This window comes from Schistocerca americana, chromosome 10, assembly GCF_021461395.2.
Source record: "Schistocerca americana isolate TAMUIC-IGC-003095 chromosome 10, iqSchAmer2.1, whole genome shotgun sequence".
NCBI classification, from domain to species: domain Eukaryota; kingdom Metazoa; phylum Arthropoda; class Insecta; order Orthoptera; family Acrididae; genus Schistocerca; species Schistocerca americana.
In genome coordinates, this window is record NC_060128.1 from 154203461 (window position 1) to 154225758 (window position 22298).

Genomic DNA, 22298 nt, shown 5'->3' on the forward strand with positions numbered 1-22298 from the left:
GTTGTAAGATTTCTGCTTTTGGTACTGGGTTCTGTTTTAGGTGATCAACTCTGTAATGGCGGTCAGGCAGTGTCCTGGGATCGGCCTATTGAGAATGGACCACCTCACTTGTGAGCTGGCGATAAAGCACTCCGTCTTCAGGCCACAAGTGGCCCATCGGGACTATCCGACCGCCGTGTCATCGTCAGAGAGGATGCGGATAGGAGGGGCGTGTGGTCAGCACACCGCTCTCCCGGTCGTTATGACGGTTTTCTGTGACGGGAGCCGCTACTATTCGGTCCTCAATTGGCTTCACGAGGCTGAGTGCACCCCGAAAAATGGCAACAGCGCATGGCGGCCCGGATGGTCACCCATCCAAGTGCCGGCCACGCCCGACAGCGCTTAACTTCGGTGATCTCACGGGAACCGGTGTACCCACCGCAGCAAGGCCGTTGCCAGCTGGCGATAAGGAGCCAGCCTATTGAGGGTAGTGTTTCAGATTTATCAGCCCGCTTGTGTGCTACTGTTCTTCAGTCGGTTGACGTCACGCCGGATATTGAGGATGAAACAAAGGCAGCTATTGGGTTTTTGTTTAAGGCAGTTAGGAGTCTTGAGGACAACATCGGCTTTTTAGAGGGCATTCAACCTAGAGGCAGTCAGACAGGGTGCTGGCACAGTTGATACATCTAACCAACCGGATATCTGATTTAAGAGCATTAGAAGATCGTGATAAGGAATCAACCGCTGAATTGGGGTCCTTGGTTAATAAATTGCGACAAGGTCACGCGTTTAGAAATTGATGGGAAGAGGACGGGGAGCAGGATTTTTTATCTTCTGGGCGGTGTGCTGGCGAGCCCGGGTATAACGCCCTTATGTCCTCCAAGGGGTTAGTCAGGGCGTGTGCTGAATTGCCTAATTCCCTGGTGAATCTGTTTCGACACATCACAGAATTAGCCATAGACCGACTCGAGCAAATTGAAAGGTTGTTATCGTTGTTGGTTCGTTTTGAGCAACACGCTGATACGTTTGGTGTTTTGCATCAGGTAATTTTGTCTCTATTGCATAACTAGAGGCGAATTGAGGACTCTGGTACCCAGGACCATGGCAGAAAGGTTTCCATTGCAGCAGTTGAGGGAGCTTGTGATCAGCGAAAGATTGAGCATGGGAGTTCGTAAGCATCTGGAGTGTCGCTATGTTTGGCGGATGCAGCAAGATAGGGATGAGTTGCACCAATACGTGGAAAGAGTTAAGACGACCTGTTTGGCCTTGAATGAGATTTTCACTCTGCAGCGGAGTGTGCGCTGATATGAAACTTCCTGGCAGATTAAAACTGTGAGCCGGCCCGAGACGAGGTACTGGCAGAAGTAAAGCTGTCAGGACGGGGCGTGAGTCGTGCTTGGGTAGCTCAGTCTGTTTGGCCTTGTTAGTCGACTTGCCAGAACGGGAGATAGTTTCAATTGTCCTGAGGGGAAAGAGAGCAGCGGATACGTCACATTTTGTTTTTCGTGGCCGTCCCTCCACTTGGGAAGAAATTCGTGCCGCCGTTGTAGCGATATCCGCGTTGTCGCTCTCGGACGATAGACACCGTCAGGTTAAGGTTCACCCCGTGGGCGTCAGTGATGGGAACTCCGGATTACCAACATCAGCTGAGCCTACTGAAGGGGAATCGCGGCGTTGTTTTAGGTGCGGTCGAACAGGGCATTTAGTTCGTACTTGCGATCAGCCGCGGGCACCCAGAGTCAATAAATACCGCACAGTCGCGTGAACATCACATGTGAAATTGAAACGCAACCAAAGCAGACCAGATTAGATCGGTAAGTAAATCCAGCATTCTCCGCGCTACGAGATTGTCCCCCCTCTTTCGTGGTATAAAGCTGACTATCTCCGCTTTGATAGCCGCTGCTAAACGAGGCTCTTGCAGTCCCTAGCTCCCCGTCGGCCTGGTGTCTTCATAAACACTCGACCGTAACTCGCGAACGACCCAAGACGTTCTAGCTTAGGGTACATATAAAATCTCTCCCCTCACTCAGGCGTGCTACGTCAGCTACACACACACGATCGTGATAGAATGTGAGGTAGTGTTGAACATTTACATATACAAGGTACATTCAAAAAATGGAGGGCATTTTGTAATTTCGCGTGTTGTATCCTACATTTACATCTAATACACTTACTCGGGAAGTCACCATACGTTGTGTGGCGTAGGGTATGCTGGACCACTACTAGTAATTTCGTGTCCCACTCTCATCCACAGTGAGGGAATAAACGACTAGCTCCGTATGAGCCATCATTTCTCGTATCTTATCTTTGTGGTCCTTACGTGAAATCGATGTTGGCACCAGTAGAATCGTTCTGCAGTCAGCTTCAGTGTCCGGCTCTGTATATTTTCTCTTAAGAGTTTCTCGAAAAGACCATCGCCGTCCTTTCAGGGATACCCATGTGTGCTCCCCCAGCTATTCCATAATGCTTGCATGTTGTTCGAACCTACTGGTAACAGATCTAGCCCGCCCTCTGAATTACTTCAATGTCTTCCTTTAATCCGTCCCGGTGCATATCCCAAACACTACAGCAGCGCTCAAGAACAGGTCGCGATAACGCCTTATATGCAGTCTCCTTTACAGGTGAACCACATTTTTCTAAAACTTTCCCAATAAACCGACATCGACCATTCGCCTTCCCTAATACACTCCTCACATGCTAGATCCATTTTGTATCGCTTAGCAATGTCACGCCCAGATACTTCAGCAACGTGAATGTGTCGATCAGGACACTAGTAATACTGTATCCGAACATTACGGATTTGGTTTTCACACTCATTCTGTCCGCCATATAATTCATGTATATAAAAAATAACAGTTGTCATATCATACTTCACTGGGGCCATCGAGGACAAGATACTGGGTTCTATTACTTAACAAGTCTACCAGCCTCTCACATATCTGGGAAACTATTTCGTTAACAATATGACATTCTCATATCGGCTACTTAAAATGCAGAACACATTTCCGAAAACATCCCAGGCATGTTCTATGAGGGAGAGGAAAAAGATAGCAGCACAGAAGGGAAGAGATGCATAAGTAGATATTTCAACTGACAAGCCAACATGTAAAGCCTCACCAAGAGGAACTTTTCTCCAGAATCTTCAGTCTCCCTAGAAATACCGACCCCTTAGAAATATTGACCCTCTAAAGCTCGTCTCGGAAAATATAAACCTCTCGGAAATTATCGGCCTTGCGAAAACGACTGAGACACCCTGCTTAACCCGCACGACAGGGCAAATAGATTGTGTAAAGGGGCCAAAATAAGGGGGCTGTCAGTTACACTCGAACATACAACTTTATTATTTGATCAAACATTACAAGATCGCAAAAATTATTTTTTTTTAAATACAGACTGCTTTAATCTTTGGGACTTAATTAAAGGCTGAAAGACACATTAATTTAAAAACGGCTGAAGGCCAACAAGTAAAAACGCAAGCATAATCGGAAACTTAATAGACAGGCCTTATCTTAAAACAATTCTTTAGTTAGCCTGAAGTAAGAAGTTAAATTCAAATCGGCTGAAGGCCTAACACTTAAAACTCCATAACATTATTTTTTTTAATACCAAATGCCTTGCATGAAACGTTCTTTAATTTAGGTTGAAGGCCTTAGAGCAAACAACTAATTTTTTAAAAAAAAAGACATCGGCTAGAAGCAAGTAGAAACAATAAGAACAAATTAAAAAAAATAGGGCAGCACACACAAGGGCGCCCAGGTGTTCGAGGGTCGGCCTGTAATTCAAACACTAACGTTCTCTTAGGTGAGACAGGCAGTCAGGCCAACCATTCACGATCCGACGACAACCCAACCGACCAACAGTCAACGGACCCACCGATAAGATAACTTCCACTTCCGACCAGGGCACAACAGGGAGTTCAACGGAACAACGTAGAAGATATTGGCGCCCACAACCAATCATACCTAGAGCTGTCAAACTACATACCGTGCTGGACAGCAACAACACGATGAGTAAACTACACTGGACGAAAAATACGTGAACAGCCAGGGCACGTAACCGGAACGTTAAAGGCCATGTTGTGTACATAGTTCCACGTAGTCAGTGCGTACACAGCTTTCCCACTAGAGCGCGCCCCGCTAAGCACAACAGTGCAGGCGCAGCGCTCGTCCATCTCCGCACTACGAGATGGCGCTGCCATAGAGACGGACCAAATTCTGCTTCCGCTGATCCGCGTATTAATATGTAACGCAGCCAATGAGATTGCTGCTAACTTAGAACCTTTTCTCCTTGCGGATCACAGTCACGCAGTGATACATGAACGTGCGATTCATTATAACCAAGTGTACAGACCTCCGATTAGTCAGTCTGCATCAGTCTGTACCCATCTGCATTAGTCTGTACCAGTCTGTACGAGTTCTACATTTGTCTGTACCAGTCTATAGCCAAGTTTCAGTCTGCGCCTAATAAGATTACCATATTCCTGTACATGGCCACGAAGAGAAATGTATGGACACTTTTGTCAAGTATCAGAGATATATGTGAGAATAAGATTAACGTGCCAATACCAAAGGAACTTCAGATTCTCAATTGTCAATAGCATCCAGAACCAAGTTAAGTAATTTTTATGCTTGTTACTATTTTAATAAATGTGTGTGAAAATTAATCAAGTTCTGTTTAAAGTTGGTCACTGTCAATCTGCTACTCTAAGCGTGCAAGTGGCATTTCTATCGTCTGACCTAACGGCAGAAGATAAACACGCCACCATAAGACAACGAGACATATTGTTGACACTCGCCTACTTCGTTAGAGCGACAAGTCAAATAATCTGATGGTGCGTGTGCTGAAGGTCTTACAGTACGCACACCACAGGCCACAAGGCAGAAGATTCCGCTGGTGCACTTGAGTTCAAATAACCAAGTACAGTGGAACTCCACCAGAGGGTGGCTAGAATTTTCCAACATGAAAACCACGTTGTTCAAAATGGTTCAAATGGCTCTGAGCACTATGGGACTTAACATCTATGGTCATCAGTCCCCTAGAACTACTTAAACCTAACTAACCTAGGGACATCACACAACACCCAGTCATCACGAGGCAGAGAAAATCCCTGACTCCGCCGGGAATCGAACCCAGGAACCCGGACGTGGGAAGCAAGAACGCTACCGCACGACCACGAGCTGCGGACACCACGTTGTTGCTCGCGGGAAAATCCCAACAGCCGACAATGAGCTCCAAACGACACAACGTGAACAGTCTTGACTTGTTGGTAGACTAAATCAAAACTCAACTTTCGTTTCCAGGGTCGGTGAGCCACGGACCTCATAGCAGTAGAAAGACTGCCACCCACTCCGACAACGTGTAGAGACCGCCAGTGGGCCCGGCAAACTACTCCCTGGCGAGAATCCCTCGCTGCTCCATCCTCGCACAGCGCCCAGCCGGAAACTGTAAGCGCCAGGTTAAAGATAGTCCGAGTCACAGCATATATCGGCTTCACGGCATACGTCGACGCCTAGGCGTATATCGACAGCTCAGCGTACACCGCCATCACGGTGTTTATCGACGTCTAGGCACATATCGATCTCTCGAAGAACGTTGGATTCTCAGCATATATTCACATTCAGGTCACACCTCCCGAACATCTGACAATTTCACCTGAGCCAACGCAACCTGTCAATCTGAAGAGCGCACAGATAGGAAGAAGAAAACGACAAAGCATAGTAAAGATAGGAGAAAGGGAACGAAGGAAGAAATAAGGAACGAAAAATGGTAGACGGATTATTCTCACATCGGCTACGGAATAATGCAGAATACATTTGCAAAAACATCACGGGCATGTTCCTAAGGGAGAGGAAAATGAATAGCATCATAGAATGGAAGAGAAGCACAAGTAGATATTGCAACCGCCATGCCAACACGTAATACCTCATCAAGAGGAAGTTTTCTCGAGTCTTTTTCGAGAAACGTCAGTCCCGCAAAAAAAAAAAAAAAAAAAAAACCAAACCTCTAGAACCATCATAAAGCGTCGACCGCCCGAAAAACGTCACCTTCTCGTAGAGTACCGATCTGTCGAACACTCGAAGAATTTCGACAACTCCAAGAAGGACACGGCGAAAATTTCGGCTACAAGAAAAATTTCGACCTCACAGGAAACGTCATTTTCCAAGGGCCGACTTCGCGAGGGACGCCAACTACGAGTCTTCGACCTATAGAAAGACATTGGCTTACCTACATGCATTAACATTTCTAACGACGGCGGCCACCTGAAAGAGGGTGGCAAAAATCTGTCATCGTCCCGTAATTTCTCTTGTGCCCAATGACAGAACTGTACACGACGTCGAAGTCGTCGCCATGCCATTCCTGGTGCACAGTAACATGGTATGTGTGCAATCGATGTTGATGTAGCATTCTCAACACCGACGTTTTTGAGATTCCCGATTCCCGCGCAATTTGTCTGCTACTGATCTGCGGATTAGCTGCGACAGCAGCTAAAACACCTACTTGGGCATCATTTGTTGCAGGTCGTGGTTGACGTTTCACATGCGGCTGAACACTTCCTGTTTCTTTAAATAACCTAACCATCCAGCGAACGATCCGGACACTTGGATGATGTCGTCCAGGATACCGAACAGCATACATACCACACGCAGTTTGAGCATTTTGATCACAATAGCCATACATCAACACGATATCGACGTTTTTCGCAATTGGTTAACGGTCCATTTTAACACGGGTAGTGCATCACGAAGCAAATACCGTTTGCACTGGAGGAATGTTACGTGATACCACGTACTTACACGTTTGTGACTACTACAGCGCCATCTGTCACAAAGCGAAAAAAGTGGTCCAACTAAAACATTCATATTTCTTTACGTACTACACGAATATGTAATAAAAATCGGGGTTCCTATTTTTAGGAAAATGCAGTTGATATCCGTTTGACCTATGGCAGCGCCACCTAATGGGCCAACCATATGTAATATTTCTGGCTTAGCCATCATATTAGGCTCCAAGAAGCTGTTCCCAGAGCAGTGGAGATGCAAGAAGTATACAGATGACGAAATGTGGAGTGAGGTACCTGTGACAGATGTTAGAGTCGGTACTATTCCCGTGATAATGACCGCCTGTATAATGATACTGCTCTGTGATTGGCTGCTGTGTTCGGAGCAAGAACGCCAAAACGTTATAGTTATTAGTTAAACTACTCATTGGAATGACTTCACTTTATATATATCTCTCAACAGCTGACTATCAATCAGTCATTTTAGAATTATTAAAAGCAATTTAAATAAAAAAACAAAAGACTGACGAAACTGCAGACGAAGCACTTCGGAAGCGTTCGGGTCACGCCTTTTCTGGTATGGCGCGCGGTGTTTCGTGCTGTTCTTCACTCTGGATTAGGCAGTCGAGAAGAACAGACATGTTGTCTGTTGTAGGATGTGTTTCCAATTGTTATGTAAGTTCCTGTTCGTCGCTCTGGATTAGGCAGTCGAGATGTACAGTCATGTTGTCTGTGACAGGATGTGTTTGCCAGCATTCAGTATTAAAAGATTCCCTCCGGTAGTCATGAGACACAGACACGTGCCACACACAGTCTGAAGATATATTTTCGTAAACACTGTGTTTGATCATGTACTTTGCTGTATCAGAAGGTGTTGTAGTAAGATCATGTAGTCTTTCCGTGTGGCCATATTAAAATACGCGAGTGGCATCCCAAAGAAGTCATACATTATTTCAGAACAGAACCTCGCTAAAAGTCAGTTTCAGCCTCAAGATACAGAACCTACGACCTGCGTGCTGTTTTCTGCGCTGGGGACATCAACTTGAAGACAGCAGGTTAGTGAACTATAACAGAACCTTCGTATTCCAAACAGTGCAGTGGAAACAACTAGGCGCCTCACGTGTACTGCATGCACAGATGTGCTCAGTGACGTCAGCTGCAGTAATGCAGAGGAGGTAATGGAGAATGATCGTTATTAACTCCAACAATCAATTTATTCTTCTTTTCTTGCCGTACATATCGCCATCTGGTTTCCCCCTTCAAGCTAGACGAGTTTCGTTCTTTGTAGTTTTTTGGTTTGATGCTTATTTCGTGAGATATTTGGCCCCGTCACGATCAACAGACCACCCTGTATATGTGCTTATCGCTACCCAATGCCTTTTGTCACCTCAGGATATTGTGCCGTTGTGGGTGCCGCATTTCCGCGCAATAGACACAGTGTAACTGTGTCAAATATACTAAGTTTGTGAGGGCCACTGAAGCAATCAGTTTAGGTGGTAACGAATCGGCGCTTCGAGTGTCGTGGAATACTCGTTACTCGGTAACTACACTACTGGCAATTTAACCTGCTACACCAAGAAGAAATTCAGATGATAAACGGGTATTCATCGGACAAATATATTATACTAAAACTGACATGTGATTACATTCTAACGCAATTTGGGTGTATACATCCTGAGAAATCGGTACCCAGAACAACCACCTCTCGCCGTAATAACAGCCTTGATACGACGGGGCATTGGGTCAAACAGAGCTTGGATGGCGTGTACAGGTACAGTTGCCCATGCAGCTACAACACGATACCACAGTTCATCAAGAGTAGTGACTGGCGTATTGTGACGAGCCAGTTGCTCGGCCACGGCCACCATTCACCAGACGTTTTCAGTTGGTGAGAGATCTGGAGAATGTGCTGGCCAGGGCAGCAGTCGAACATTTTCTGTATCCAGAAAGGCCCGTACAGGACCTGCAACATGCGGTCGTGCATTTGTTGTTGTTGTTGTTGTTGTTGTTGTTGTGGTCTTCAGTCCTGAGACTGGTTTGATGCAGCTCTCCATGCTACTCTATCCTGTGCAAGCTTTTTCATCTCCCAGTACCTACTGCAACCTACATCCTTCTGAATCTGCTTAGTGTATTCATCTCTTGGTCTCCCTCTACGATTTTTACCCTCCACGCTGCCCTCCAATACTAAATTAGTGATCCCTTGATGCCTCAGAACATGTCCTACCAACCGATCCCTTCTTCTGGTCAAGTTGTGCCACAAACTTCTCTTCTCCCCGATCCTATTCAATACTTCCTCATTAGTTATGTGATCTACCCATCTAATCTTCAGCATTCTTCTGTAGCACCACATTTCGAAAGCTTCTATTCTCTTCTTGTCCAAACTATTTATCGTCCATGTTTCACTTCCATACATGGCTACACTCCATACGAATACTTTCAGAAATGACTTCCTGACACTTAAATCTATACTCGATGATAACAAATTCCTCTTCTTCGGAAACGCTTTCCTTGCCATTGCCAGCCTACATTTTATATCCTCTCTACTTCGACCATCATCAGTTATTTTGCTCCCCAAATAGCAAAACTCCTTTACTACTTTAAGTGCCTCATTTCCTAACCTAATTCCCTCAGCATCACCCGACTTAATTAGACAACATTCCATTATCCTTGTTTTGCTTTTGTTGATGTTCATCTTACATCCTCCCTTCAAGACACTGTCCATTCCATTCAACTGCTCTTCCAAGTCCTTTGCTGTCTCTGACAGAATTACAATGTCATCGACGAACCTCAAAGTTTTTATTTCTTCTCCATGAATTTTAATACCTACTCCGAATTTTTCTTTTGTTTCCTTTACTGCTTGCTCAATATACAGATTGAACAACATCGGGGAGAGGCTACAACCCTGTCTTACTCCCTTCCCAACCACTGCTTCCCTTTCATGTCCCTCGACTCTTATAACTGCCATCTGGTTTCTGTACAAATTGTAAATAGCCTTTCACTCCCTGTATTTTACCCCTGCCACCTTCAGAATTTGAAAGAGAGTATTCCAGTCAACATTGTCAAAAGCTTTCTCTATGTCTACAAATGCTAGAAACGTAGGTTTGCCTTTCCTTAATCTTTCTTCTAAGATAAGTCGTAGGGTCAGTATTGCCTCACGTGTTCCAAAATTTCTACGGAATCCAAACTGATCTTCCCCGAGGTTGGCTTCTACTAGTTTTTCCATTCGTCTGTAAAGAATTCGTGTTAGTATTTTGCAGCTGTGACTTATTAAGCTGATAGTTCGGTAATTTTCACATCTGTCAACACTTGCTTTCTTTGGGATTGGAATTATTATATTCTTCTTGAAGTCTGAGGGTATTTCGCCTGTTTCATACATCTGGCTCACCAGATGGTAGAGTTTTGTCAGGACTGGCTCTCCCAAGGCCGTCAGTAGTTCCAATGGAATATTGTCTACTCCGGGGGCCTTGTTTCGACTCAGGTCTTTCAGTGCTCTGTCAAACTCTTCACGCAGTATCGTATCTCCCATTTCATCTTCATCTACATCCTCTTCTATTTCCATTATCTTGTCCTCAAGTACATCGCCCTTGTATAGACCCTCTATATACTCCTTCCACCTTTCTGCTTTCCCTTCTTTGCTTAGAACTGGGTTTCCATCTGAGCTCTTGATATTCATACTAGTGGTTCTCTTTTCTCCAAAGGTCTCTTTAATTTTCCTGTAGGCAGTATCTGTCTTACCCCTTGTGATATGCACCTCTACATCCTTACATTTGTCCTCTATCCATGCCTGCTTAGCCATTTTGCACTTCCTGTCGATCTCATTTTTGAGACGTTTGTATTCCTTTTTGCCTGCTTCATTTACTGCATTTTTATATTTTCTCCTTTCATCAATTAAATTCAATATTTCTTCTGTTACCCAAGGATTTCTACTAGCCCTCGTCTTTTTACCTACTTGATCCTCTGCTGCCTTCACTACTTCATCCCTCAAAGCTACCCATTCTTCTTCTACTGTATTTATTTCCCCCATTCCTGTCAATTGCTCCCTTATGCTCTCCCTGAATCTCTTTACAACCTCTGGTTCTTTTAGTTTATCCAGGTCCCATCTCGTTAAATTCCCACCTTTTTGCAGTTTCTTCAGTTTTAATCTACAGGTCATAACCAATAGATTGTGGTCAGAGTCCACATCTGCCCCTGGAAATGTCGTACAATTTAAAACCTGGTTCCTAAATCTCTGTCTTACCATTATATAATCTATCCGATACCTTTTAGTATCTCCAGGGTTCTTCCATGTATACAACCTTCTTTCATGATTCTTAAACCAAGTGTTAGCTATGATTATGTTGTGCTCTGTGAAAAATTCTACCAGGCGGCTTCCTCTTTCATTTCTGTCCCCCAATCCATATTCACCTACTATGTTTCCTTCTCTCCCTTTTCCTACACTCGCATTCCAGTCACCCATGACTATTAAATTTTCGTCTCCCTTCACAATCTGAATAATTTCTTTTATTTCATCATACATTTCTTCAATTTCTTCGTCATCTGCAGAGCTAGTTGGCATATAAACTTGTACTACTGTAGTAGGTGTGGGCTTCGTATCTATCTTGGCCACAATAATGCGTTCACTATGCTGTTTGTAGTAGCTTACCCGCATTCCTATTTTCCTATTCATTATTAAACCTACTCCTGCATTACCCCTATTTCATTTTGTGTTTATAACCCTGTAGTCACCTGACCAGAAGTCTTGTTCCTCCTGCCACCGAACTTCACTAATTCCCACTATATCTAACTTTAACCTATCCATTTCCCTTTTTAAATTTTCTAACCTACCTGCCCGATTAAGGGATCTGACATTCCACGCTCCGATCCGTAGAACGCCAGTTTTCTTTCTCCTGATAACGACATCCTCTTGAGTAGTCCCCGCCCGGAGATCCGAATGGGGGACTATTCTACCTCCGGAATATTTTACCCAAGAGGACGCCATCATCATGTAATCATACAGTAAAGCTGCATGCCCTCGGGAAAAATTACAGCTGTAGTTTCCCCTTGCTTTCAGCCGTTCGCAGTACCAGCACAGCAAGGCCGTTTTGGTTATTGTTACAAGGCCAGATCAGTCAATCATCCAGACTGTTGCCCTTGCAACTACTGAAAAGGCTGCTGCCCCTCTTCAGGAACCACACGTTTGTCTGGCCTCTCAACAGATACCCCTCCGTTGTGGTTGCACCTACGGTACGGCTATCTGTATCGCTGAGGCACGCAAGCCTCCCCACCAACGGAAAGGTCCATGGTTCATGGGGGGGGGGGGGGGGGGGGGCGGTCGTGCATTATCCTGCTGAAATGTAGCGTTTCGTAGGGATCGAATGAAGGGTAGAGCAACGGGTCGTCACACATCTGAAATGTAACGTCCACTGTTGTCAATGCGAACAAGAGGTGACCGAGACGTGTAACCATTGGCATCCGATACCATCACGCCGGGTGATACGCCAGTATGGAGATGAGGAAAACAGGCTTCCAATGTGCGTTCACCGCGATGTCGCCAAACACGGATGCGACCATCATGACGGTGTAAGCAGAACCCTAATTCATCCGAAAAAATGACTTTTTGCCATTCGTGCACGCAGGTTCGTCGGCGAGTACACCATCGCAGGCGCTCCTGTCTGTGATGCAGCGTCAAGGGTAACCGCAGCCACGGTCTCCGAGCTGATAGTCCATGCTGCTGCAAACGTCGTTGAACTGTTCGTGCAGATGGTTGTTGTCTTGCAAATGTCTCCATCTGTTGACTCAGGGATCGAGACGCGGCTGTACGTTCCGTTAGAGCCATGCGGATAAGATGCCTGTCATCTCGACTGCTAGTGATACGAGGCCGTTGGGATCCAGCACGGCGTTCCGTACTACCCCCCTGAACTCACCGATTCCATATTCTGCTAACAGTCATTGGATCTCGACCAACGCGAGCAGCAATTTCGCGATACGATAATCCGCAATCGCGGTAGGCTACAATCGGACCGTTATCAAAGTCGGAAACGTGATGGTACGCATTTCTCCTCCTTACACGAGGCATCACAACAACGTTTCACCAGGCAACGCCGGTCAACTGCTGTTTGTGTATGAGAAATCGGTTGGAAACTTTCCTCATGTCAGCACGTTGTAGGTGTCGCCACCGGCGCCAATCTTGTGTGAATGCTCTGAAAAGCTAATCATTTGCATATCACAGCATCTTCTTCCTGTCGGTTATATTTCGCGTCTATAGAACGTTATCTTCGTAGTGTAGCAATTTTAATGGCCAGTACTGTAATAAATAAGGTTTGCAAACGCCTGAAGTGCCGTATGCAAAGACGTTGTCCGTTTCAATCGTCGAGTTAGCATCTGTGCATCCATTCTGGCCATCCTGAAGCTAGCGGTTTACAGTCCGGCCAACAGTGCGCATATCGCCCACAATGGCGGATCTGCACCGAGCGGGCCGTTGATAAAACAAATAGCTATGGCCGACGTTAATTGGTGCAGGCATCGCAGGTACAGAGGGGAGGGGGAACCCGATAGCTGGCACAAGCGTGGACCCCAGCCGAACAATTCACACCGGGCCGCAAACCAAGCAGCCCGTGCCGTCGGCTCCCTCGTCCCATCGAACACTGCCGACGTCGCAAATGAGCTGAGAGTGCTCTGCTCAAGGCCAGCGGGCGTCGCCACATCACTCGTCTGAACAGGGTGTTTCTGAAAGGGCTTTCCAACTTTGAAACTTCAAGCAAACTTTTCCAAACGACATACATTTTTTGGGATCACCAGTTTACTGACTGGTTTGGTGCGCCACATTCACGAATTCCTGTCCTGTGCCAACCTCCTCATCTCATAGTAGCACTTGCAACCTACGTCCCCAAGTATTTGTTGGATGTATTGAACGGTTCAAATGTTTCAAACGGCTCTGAGCACTATGGGACTTAACTGCTGAGGTCATCAGTCCCCTAGAACTTAGAACTACTTAAACCTAACTAACCTAAGGACATCACACTCATCCGTGCCCGAGGCAGGATTCGAACTGCGACCGTAGCGGTCACGCGGTTCCAGACTGAAGCGCCTAGGGCCGCAAGGCCACAACGCCGGCTGGATGTATTGAAATCTCTCTCTTCCTCTACAGTTTTTACCCTCTACAGCTCTAGTATGATGGAAGTTATTCCTTGATGCCTCAACATACGTCCTAAAATTCTGTCCCTTCTTCTTGTCAGTGTTTTCCACGTATTCGTTTCCTCGCCGATTATGCGGGGAAAATCCTCCGTCGCTCGCGCAGATGACACTCGTCATCCACATGACTTTCTCGCTCAATTTTGTTTGACAGGGCAGGATCGAGATCTTGCTTTTTTCAGTACCTTTCTGTTAACACTTGTCATCCGCGCGAGCTCTGCTAACACAATCTGAAACAAAGTAAGTCTGTATTACTTTACTGCTTTCCTAGATTCAATCGATCATTCAAGTGCGTAAATTTGGACTTGTTGAAACTGACTGCAGTTACCTTCCATGTTACCTAGTATTCTCTTTATTTTTAGATTGTGGAAGGAATGTCAAAAGAAGAAAAAAAAAAAAAAAAAAAAGCTTGGAGAGAGTTACCTAGAGATCCTAATGTTTGTTTAGAATGATGAATATAATGAATTTCCTGGAGACAGAGAAGTTGCTGTCCATGCATCAGCACGGCTTTAGAAAGCATCGCTCCTGTGAAACGCAACTCGCCCTTTTTTCACATGATATCTTGCGAACCGTGGGACGGATGCCATATTCCTTGACTGTCGGAAAGCGTTTGACTCGGTGCCCCACTGCAGAATCCTAACTAAGGTACGAGAATATGGGATTGGTTCCCAAGTATGTGAGTGGCTCGAAGACTTCTTAAGCAATAGAACCCAGTACGTTGTCCTCGATGGTGAGTGTTCATCGGAGGTGAGGGTATCATCTGGAGTGCCCCAGGGAAGTGTGGTAGGTACGCTGTTGTGTTCTATCTACATAAATGATCTTTTGGATCGGGCGGATAGCAATATGCGACTGTTTGCTGATGATGCTGTGGTGTACGGGAAGGTGTCGTCGATGAGTGGCTGTAGGAGGATACAAGATGACTTGGACAGGATTTGTGATTGGTGTTAAGAAGCGCTTGACACAGTCACGTCGATCAAATATTTGGGCGTAACATTGCAGAGCGATATGAAGTGGGACAAGCATGTAATGCCAGTTGTGAGGAAGGCGTATAGTCGTCTTCGGTTCATTGGTAGAATTCTGGGAAGATGTGGTTCATCTGTGAAGGAGATCGCTTATTAAACACTAATGTGACCTATTCTTGAGTACTGCTCGAGCGTTTGGGATCCCTATCAGGTCGGATTGAGGGAGGATATACACTCCTGGAAATTGAAATAAGAACACCGTGAATTCATTGTCCCAGGGAGGGGAAACTATATTGACACATTCCTGGGGTCAGATACATCACATGATCACACTGACAGAACCACAGGCACATAGACACAGGCAACAGAGCATGCACAATGTCGGCACTAGTACAGTGTATATCCACCTTTCGCAGCAATGCAGGCTGCTATTCTCCCATGGAGACGATCGTAGAGATGCTGGATGTAGTCCTGTGGAACGGCTTGCCATGCCATTTCCACCTGGCGCCTCAGTTGGACCAGCGTTCGTGCTGGACGTGCAGACCGCGTGAGACGACGCTTCATCCAGTCCCAAACATGCTCAATGGGGGACAGATCCGGAGATCTTGCTGGCCAGGGTAGTTGACTTACACCTTCTAGAGCACGTTGGGTGGCACGGGATACATGCGGACGTGCATTGTCCTGTTGGAACAGCAAGTTCCCTTGCCGGTCTAGGAATGGTAGAACGATGGGTTCGATGACGGTTTGGATGTACCGTGCACTATTCAGTGTCACCTCGACGATCACCAGTGGTGTACGGCCAGTGTAGGAGATCGCTCCCCACACCATGATGACGGGTGTTGGCCCTGTGTGCCTCGGTCGTATGCAATCCTGATTGGGGCGCTCCCCTGCATGGCACCAAACACGCATACGACCATCATTGGCACCAAGGCAGAAGCGACTCTCATCGCTGAAGACGACACGTCTCCATTCGTCCCTCCATTCACGCCTGTCGCGACACCACTGGAGGCGGGCTGCACGATGTTGGGGCGTGAGCGGAAGACGGCCTAACGGTGTGCGGGACCGTAGCCCAGCTTCATGGAGACGGTTGCGAATGGTCCTCGCCGATACCCCAGGAGCAACAGTGTCCCTAATTTGCTGGGAAGTGGCGGTGCGGTCCCCTACGGCACTGCGTAGGATCCTACGGTCTTGGCGTGCATCCGTGCGTCGCTGCGGTCCGGTCCCAGGTCGACGGGCACGTGCACCTTCCGCCGACCACTGGCGACAACATCGATGTACTGTGGAGACCTCACGTCCCATGTGTTGAGCAATTCGGCGGTACGCCCACCCGGCCTCCCGCATGCCCACTATACGCCCTCGCTCAAAGTCCGTCAACTGCACATACGGTTCACGTCCACGCTGTCGCGGCATGCTACCAGTGTTAAAGACTGCGATGGAGCTCTGTATGCCACGGCAAACTGGCTGACACTGACGGCGGCGGTGCACAAATGCTGCGCAGCTAGCGCCATTCGACGGCCAACACCGCGGTTCCTGGTGTGTCCGCTGTGCCGTGCGTGTGATCATTGCTTGTACAGCCCTCTCGCAGTGTCCGGAGCAAGTATGGTGGGTCTGACACACCGGTGTCAGTGTGTTCTTTTTTCCATTTCCAGGAGTGTAGAAGCAATTCAGAGGCGGGCTGCTAGATTTGTTACTGGTAGGTTTGATCGCCACGCGAGTGCTTAAGGAACTCGGGTGGGATTCTCTGGAGGAAAGGAGGCGTTCTTCTCGTGAATCGCTACTGAGGAAATTTAGAGAACCAGCATTTGAGGCTGACTGCAGTACAATTTTACTGCCGCTAACTTATATTTCGCGGAAGGACCACAAAGATAAGATAAGAGAGATTAGGGCTCGTACAGAGGCATATAGGCAGTCATTTTTCCCTCGTTCTGGTTGGAACAGGGAGAGAAGATGCTAGTTGTGGTACGAGGTGCCCTCCGCCACGCACCGTATGGTGGATTGCGGAGTATGTATGTAGATGTAGATGTTCAATGAGCTGAGTGATGAAGATGCTCACAGTGATAGCGCTGACTCAGAGACTGAGGACTGTGTTCATGAAAGCGGTCATGACTCAGGAACAGAACAAGAAGTGCCAGAGAATCATAAATATGAGTCACTGGAAGAAGTAACTCAGGAGGACGCATTCCTTTTAGGGAAAGATGGAATACCTGAACGGAGTAAAAATCAATATCCTACCATTGTTAGAAGCAGATCTTGTAATATTATTACACATTTGCCTGGACCAAAAGTATAAAGCTCGTATAAAAAAGACACAAACAGAAATTCTGAATTTGTTCTTAGATGAAAACATAATAAGCATTATAGAAACATGCTCTAGTATATCCATCAGTGAAGTTCATGGTAACTTCTCTAGAGAAAGGGATGCGATAGAGATCAGAGCTTTCATTGGTTTGTTATATCTGTGTGGATCTTTGCGATGTTCTAGGATGAGTATATCGAAATTGTGGGATAACTCAAAGGGAAACGGACTTGAATCATGTTATTTATGCATAAGTGAAAACCGAATCAGGTTCCTGTTGAGGTGTCTTAGGTTTGATAATATCCGTGATAGAGTTGTTCGCAGAGAGACTGACAAGTTGGCTCCTATCAGAGAGGAACTTGAACCTTTCACGAACAATCTCTAAAAATGTTTTTCACCTAGTGAATATCTTACTGTTGACGAACAGCTTTTGGCATTTAGAGGATACTGCCCCTTTCATTGAGGCGCTATATCCCTAGCAAACCAGCAAAGTATAGGTTAAAAGGGTTTCCTTGGGTTGATGTAAAAACAGCTTACACTTTGAATTTATAGCCGTACGTCGGCAAGCAACCAGAGGGGACCATGCAATGCCAGTAATTCAGCTGAAGATCTTGTTCTTCGAATGGTCGAACTGTTGCAAACGTAGAATATATTATACTGTGTATAAATATTAAATGTATTATATTTAGATGTAATAAAAAATCATAAAATCAGTAATAGAGGCCGCTCAAAGTATACAATTAGACCGCTTGCTTTGTGGATGACACCTGTCATCCGCGCGAATGACCATGTCACGTATTTCCGCGCGGGTAACGGAGGGTTAACTTGACAATCCATTTGTTTCAAAATTCATCTGTAGCACCACATTTCAAATGCTTCGATTCTTTTCTTTTCCGGTTTTCCCACAGTTCATGTCTCACTACCACACATTGCTATGCCCCAAACGTACACTCTCAGAAATTTCTTCCCCAGATTAATGCTGATGTATGACAATAGTAGATTTCTCTTGGCCAGGAATTCCGTCTTTGCCAGTGCTAGTTAGCTTTTTATGACCTGCTTGCTCCGTCCTTGGCTATTTTGCTGCCTAGGAAGTAGAATTTCTTAACGTCATCTACTTAGTGACCATCAATCCTGATGTTAAGTTTCTCACTGTTCTCATCTGCTACCTCTCATTACTTTCGTCTTTCTCCGATTTGCTTTCAATCCATATTCTGTACTCAGTTGAATGTTAATTCCATCCAGCACATCCTGTAATTCTTCTTCCCTTTCTCTAAGAACAAGTAATCGTACCATTGATATCCTTTCGCCTTGAATTCCACTCTTGAACCTTACTTTTATTTCCATCATTACTTCTTCGATGTATAGATTGAGCAGTGGTTGTCAAAGACTACATCCCTGTCTTACACTCTTTTGATCCGAGCTCTTCGTTCTTGGTGTTCCATTCTTATTGTTCCTTCCTGACTCTTGTACATATTGCATAATACATTTCTTTCCCTACAACTAGGTTCTACTTTTCTCAGTATTTTGAGTATTTGAACCATTTCACATTGTCGACAAATCCTATGAACGTGTCTTGTTTTTTCTTTAGCCTTGCTTCCATTATGAACTGCATCGTCAGCCTTTAACTTTCCAAAAGCCAAATTGATCGCCATTGTAACACATCCTCAGTGTTACTTTCCGTTCTTCTGCATAATATTCGTGTCATCAGCATGGATGCATGAGTTGTTAAGATAGATTGCCGCGCTTATCAGCTCTTGCAGTCTTAGAAATTGTGCAGATGATGTTCCTAGGAAAGTCAGGTGGTATATCGCTAGAGACACGTATTCTACACACCATCATCTATAGCCTTTTTGATGCCACTTCTCTCAATGATTTTACGAAGGAATGTCGTCTATCCCTTATTTGATCTTAAGCCTTCCAAAGCTCTCTTGAAATTTGATTCTAGTACCGGATCCCCTGTCTCTTCTAAATCTACTCCTATTCCTTCTTCTATCACGTAATCAGTCACGTCTTCCCCCTCATAGATGCCTTCAATATTTTCTTTCTACCTATCCCCTCGCTTCTCTGCATTTAACAGTGAAATTCCCAGTGCAATCGTAACGTTACTACCGTCGCTTTTAATTTCACTGAATATTGTTTTGCCTTTTATATTTCCGAGTCAGCCCCCAACAGTCATTTCTTTTTCGATTTCTTCACATTTTTGTCGCAACTATTTCGCCTTAGCTTCCCTGCACTTCTTATTTAACGACCTTTCCTTCGTGGGGGGACACGGTCATACACAATTTTTTGAAAGCAATTTCCGCTATTTGATGGTTAATTTTTCATTTATTTTCCACAATCACGATTTCGGCTTTGTAACCATTCTCAAGTGCATGTTAAACCGCACAGTGCAGGCCATACAAAAAAGGCGTTATTATATCTTAAAATACACCGAAGAGCCGAAGAAACTGGTACGCCTGCCTAAGATCGTGTAACGGCCCCCCGCGAGCACGCAGAAGTGCCGCAACACGACGTGGCATGGACTCGAGTAATATCTGAAGTAGTGCTGGTGGGAACTAACACCATGAAACCTGCAGGGCCGTTCATAAACTCCTAAGAGTATGAGGAGGTTGAGATCTCTTCCGAATAGCTCGTTGGAAGCCATCTCAGATATGTTCAATAATGTTCATGTCTGGGAAGCTTGTTGACCAGCAGAAGTATTTAAACTCAGGAGAGTGTCACTCCATGCAGCACATCCTGTAATTCTTCTTCACTTTCACTGAGGACAAGCAATCGTATCACTGATATCCTTTCGCCTTGAATTCCACCCTTGAACCTTACTAACTGTGAAATTCCCAGTACACTCGTGACGTTATTCCCCTTGCTTTTATTTTCAGTGAAGATAGTTTTGGCTTTCTATTTCTGAGTCAGTCCCAGGCAGTCATTTCTTTTTCGATTTCTTCACAATTTTGACGCAACTATTTCGCCTTAGCTTCCCTGCACTTCTTATTTAACGACCTTTCCCTCGTGGGGGACCACAGTTCTTGTCGCATTGACCTGCTGGAATTGCCCAAGTACATCGGAATGCACACTGGACAAGAATGGATGCAGGTGATCAGACAGGATCCTTACGTACGTATCACCTGTGAGAGTCTACATCTACATATATACTCTGCTAGTTACCAAGCGGTGTGTGCCGGAGGGCACAATTCGCGCCAAAGTCATACTTCCCCACTCTGTTCTACTCGCGGATCGCACGAGGGGAAAACGACTGTCTGAACGCCTCAGTACGAGCTCTAAATTCCCTTATCTTTGAATGGTTATCATTACGCGATTTGAAAGTTGGTGGTAATAATATATTCTCTACGTCCTCGGAGAAGATCGGATTTCAGAATTTAGTCAGCAGCCCCTTCCGTTTAGCGCGTCGTCTATCTCCAAGTGTATCCCGCTTACATTCGTAACGCTCTCGCGATGGCTAAATGTAACAGTCACGAATCTTGCCGCTCTTCTTTGTATCTTCTCAATCTCTTTAATCAGATTCGACTGGTAAGGGTCCCATACAGACAAACAATAAGACTGGACGAACTAACGTATTGCAAGCATTTTCCTTCGTTGAAGGAAACCGTAAGTCGTATCTAGACGTATCAGGGGTCCTATATCACTCCAACTGCAAACGCCCCACACCATTACAGAGCCTCCACCAGCTTGAACCGTCCCCTCCTGACATGCAGGCTGCATGGATTCATGAGGTTGTCTCCATACCTGAGACTCGCCAGACCAGGCAACATTTTTCCACTGAATAGTCCAAAGTCAGTGTTGACGGTCCCAGACGAGGTGTAAAGCTTTGTGTCGTGCAGTCATCAAGGGTAAAAAGAGAGGGCTTTCGGATCCGAAATGCCAGATCAATCATGTTTCGCTGAATGGTTCGAACGCTGACACTTGTTGATAGCCAAGCACTGCAGCAGCAGTTTGCGGAAGGGTTGCATTTCTGTCCAAGTGGACGATTCTCTTCAGTCTTCGTCGGTCCCGTTCTTGCGGGATCCTTTTCTGGCCGGTGCAATGTCGGAGATTTGATGTTTTACCCGATTCTTGACATTCACGGCACACTTGTGAAATTGTCTTACGGGGTAGTCCCCATTTCATCGTTACCTCGGAGATGATATGTCGCATTGTTAGTGCGAAGACTATAGCACCACGTTCAAGCTCACTTAAATCTTGGGGACCTGCCATAGTAGCAGCAGTAACCGATCTAACAACTGCGCCAGACACCTGTTGTTATAGGCGTAATCGACCGCAGCGCCGTAGTCTGCCTGTTGACATTGTATTTAAATGCGCATGCCTATACCAGTTTCTTTGGCGCTTCAGTGTATATCTGAAATGTCTGTGATATGTCATAGCCAAAAAACCTATTTGTGGTCTTATAGACCAGCTGTCATATTACAGGATATGACTGCATAGCCAAAATACGTAATATAGCTGACTTTGTGCACAATGAGAAACCATTAATATGCAATGCAACATACTTAACGGATAGTATATTCCTGTGACTATTCGTCACGCAGTTCGTCAGCTGACGTTGACATATGTCAAAACGTGGCAAGAATCGGAACAAAGCGGCGCCACTGCGTGGGAACATGATCTTTGGTTAAGTCGACAAGTGCGAAGTAGTTCTGTTTAAACGCAGACCGAAACGCAGTAGACAAATAACACTACATAAACGCCCAATACGTTTCTGAGAGAGATATACCGGCGTCTGGCTGGACCGGAAACTTACATTGGGGGGGGGGGGGGGGGGAGACACACCACATCGAATACGCTGCCAACAGAGCGCACGCGAGGCTCAAACAGCTGTACCCAATGCTCAACAGGGAAAGCACACTGAATGGGAGGGTGTCACCCCAGGTCCATATACATGACACTGATTAGACCTCTGATGACGTACGCAGCTCCTGTCTGGGGATATGCAGCTCCCGCACGCCTGCGGATCATACAGAACGAAGTGCTACGCATCATTAGGAACGCTCCACGCTACACACGCACCGTAGATCTTCACACTGAATATCGCCTTGAAACCCTCAATGAAGTATTCAAAAAACACGCCACGTGACTATACAGGATACACTCGAACAATCCT

The 22298-nt window shown here is 45.8% G+C and overlaps 1 pseudogene; it reads right to left on the bottom strand.

Moving 5' to 3' along the window:
- Positions 1-318: 318 nt before the first annotated feature.
- Positions 319-436, bottom strand: LOC124552818 (annotated as a pseudogene).
- Between the last annotated feature and the right edge of the window lie 21862 nt (positions 437-22298).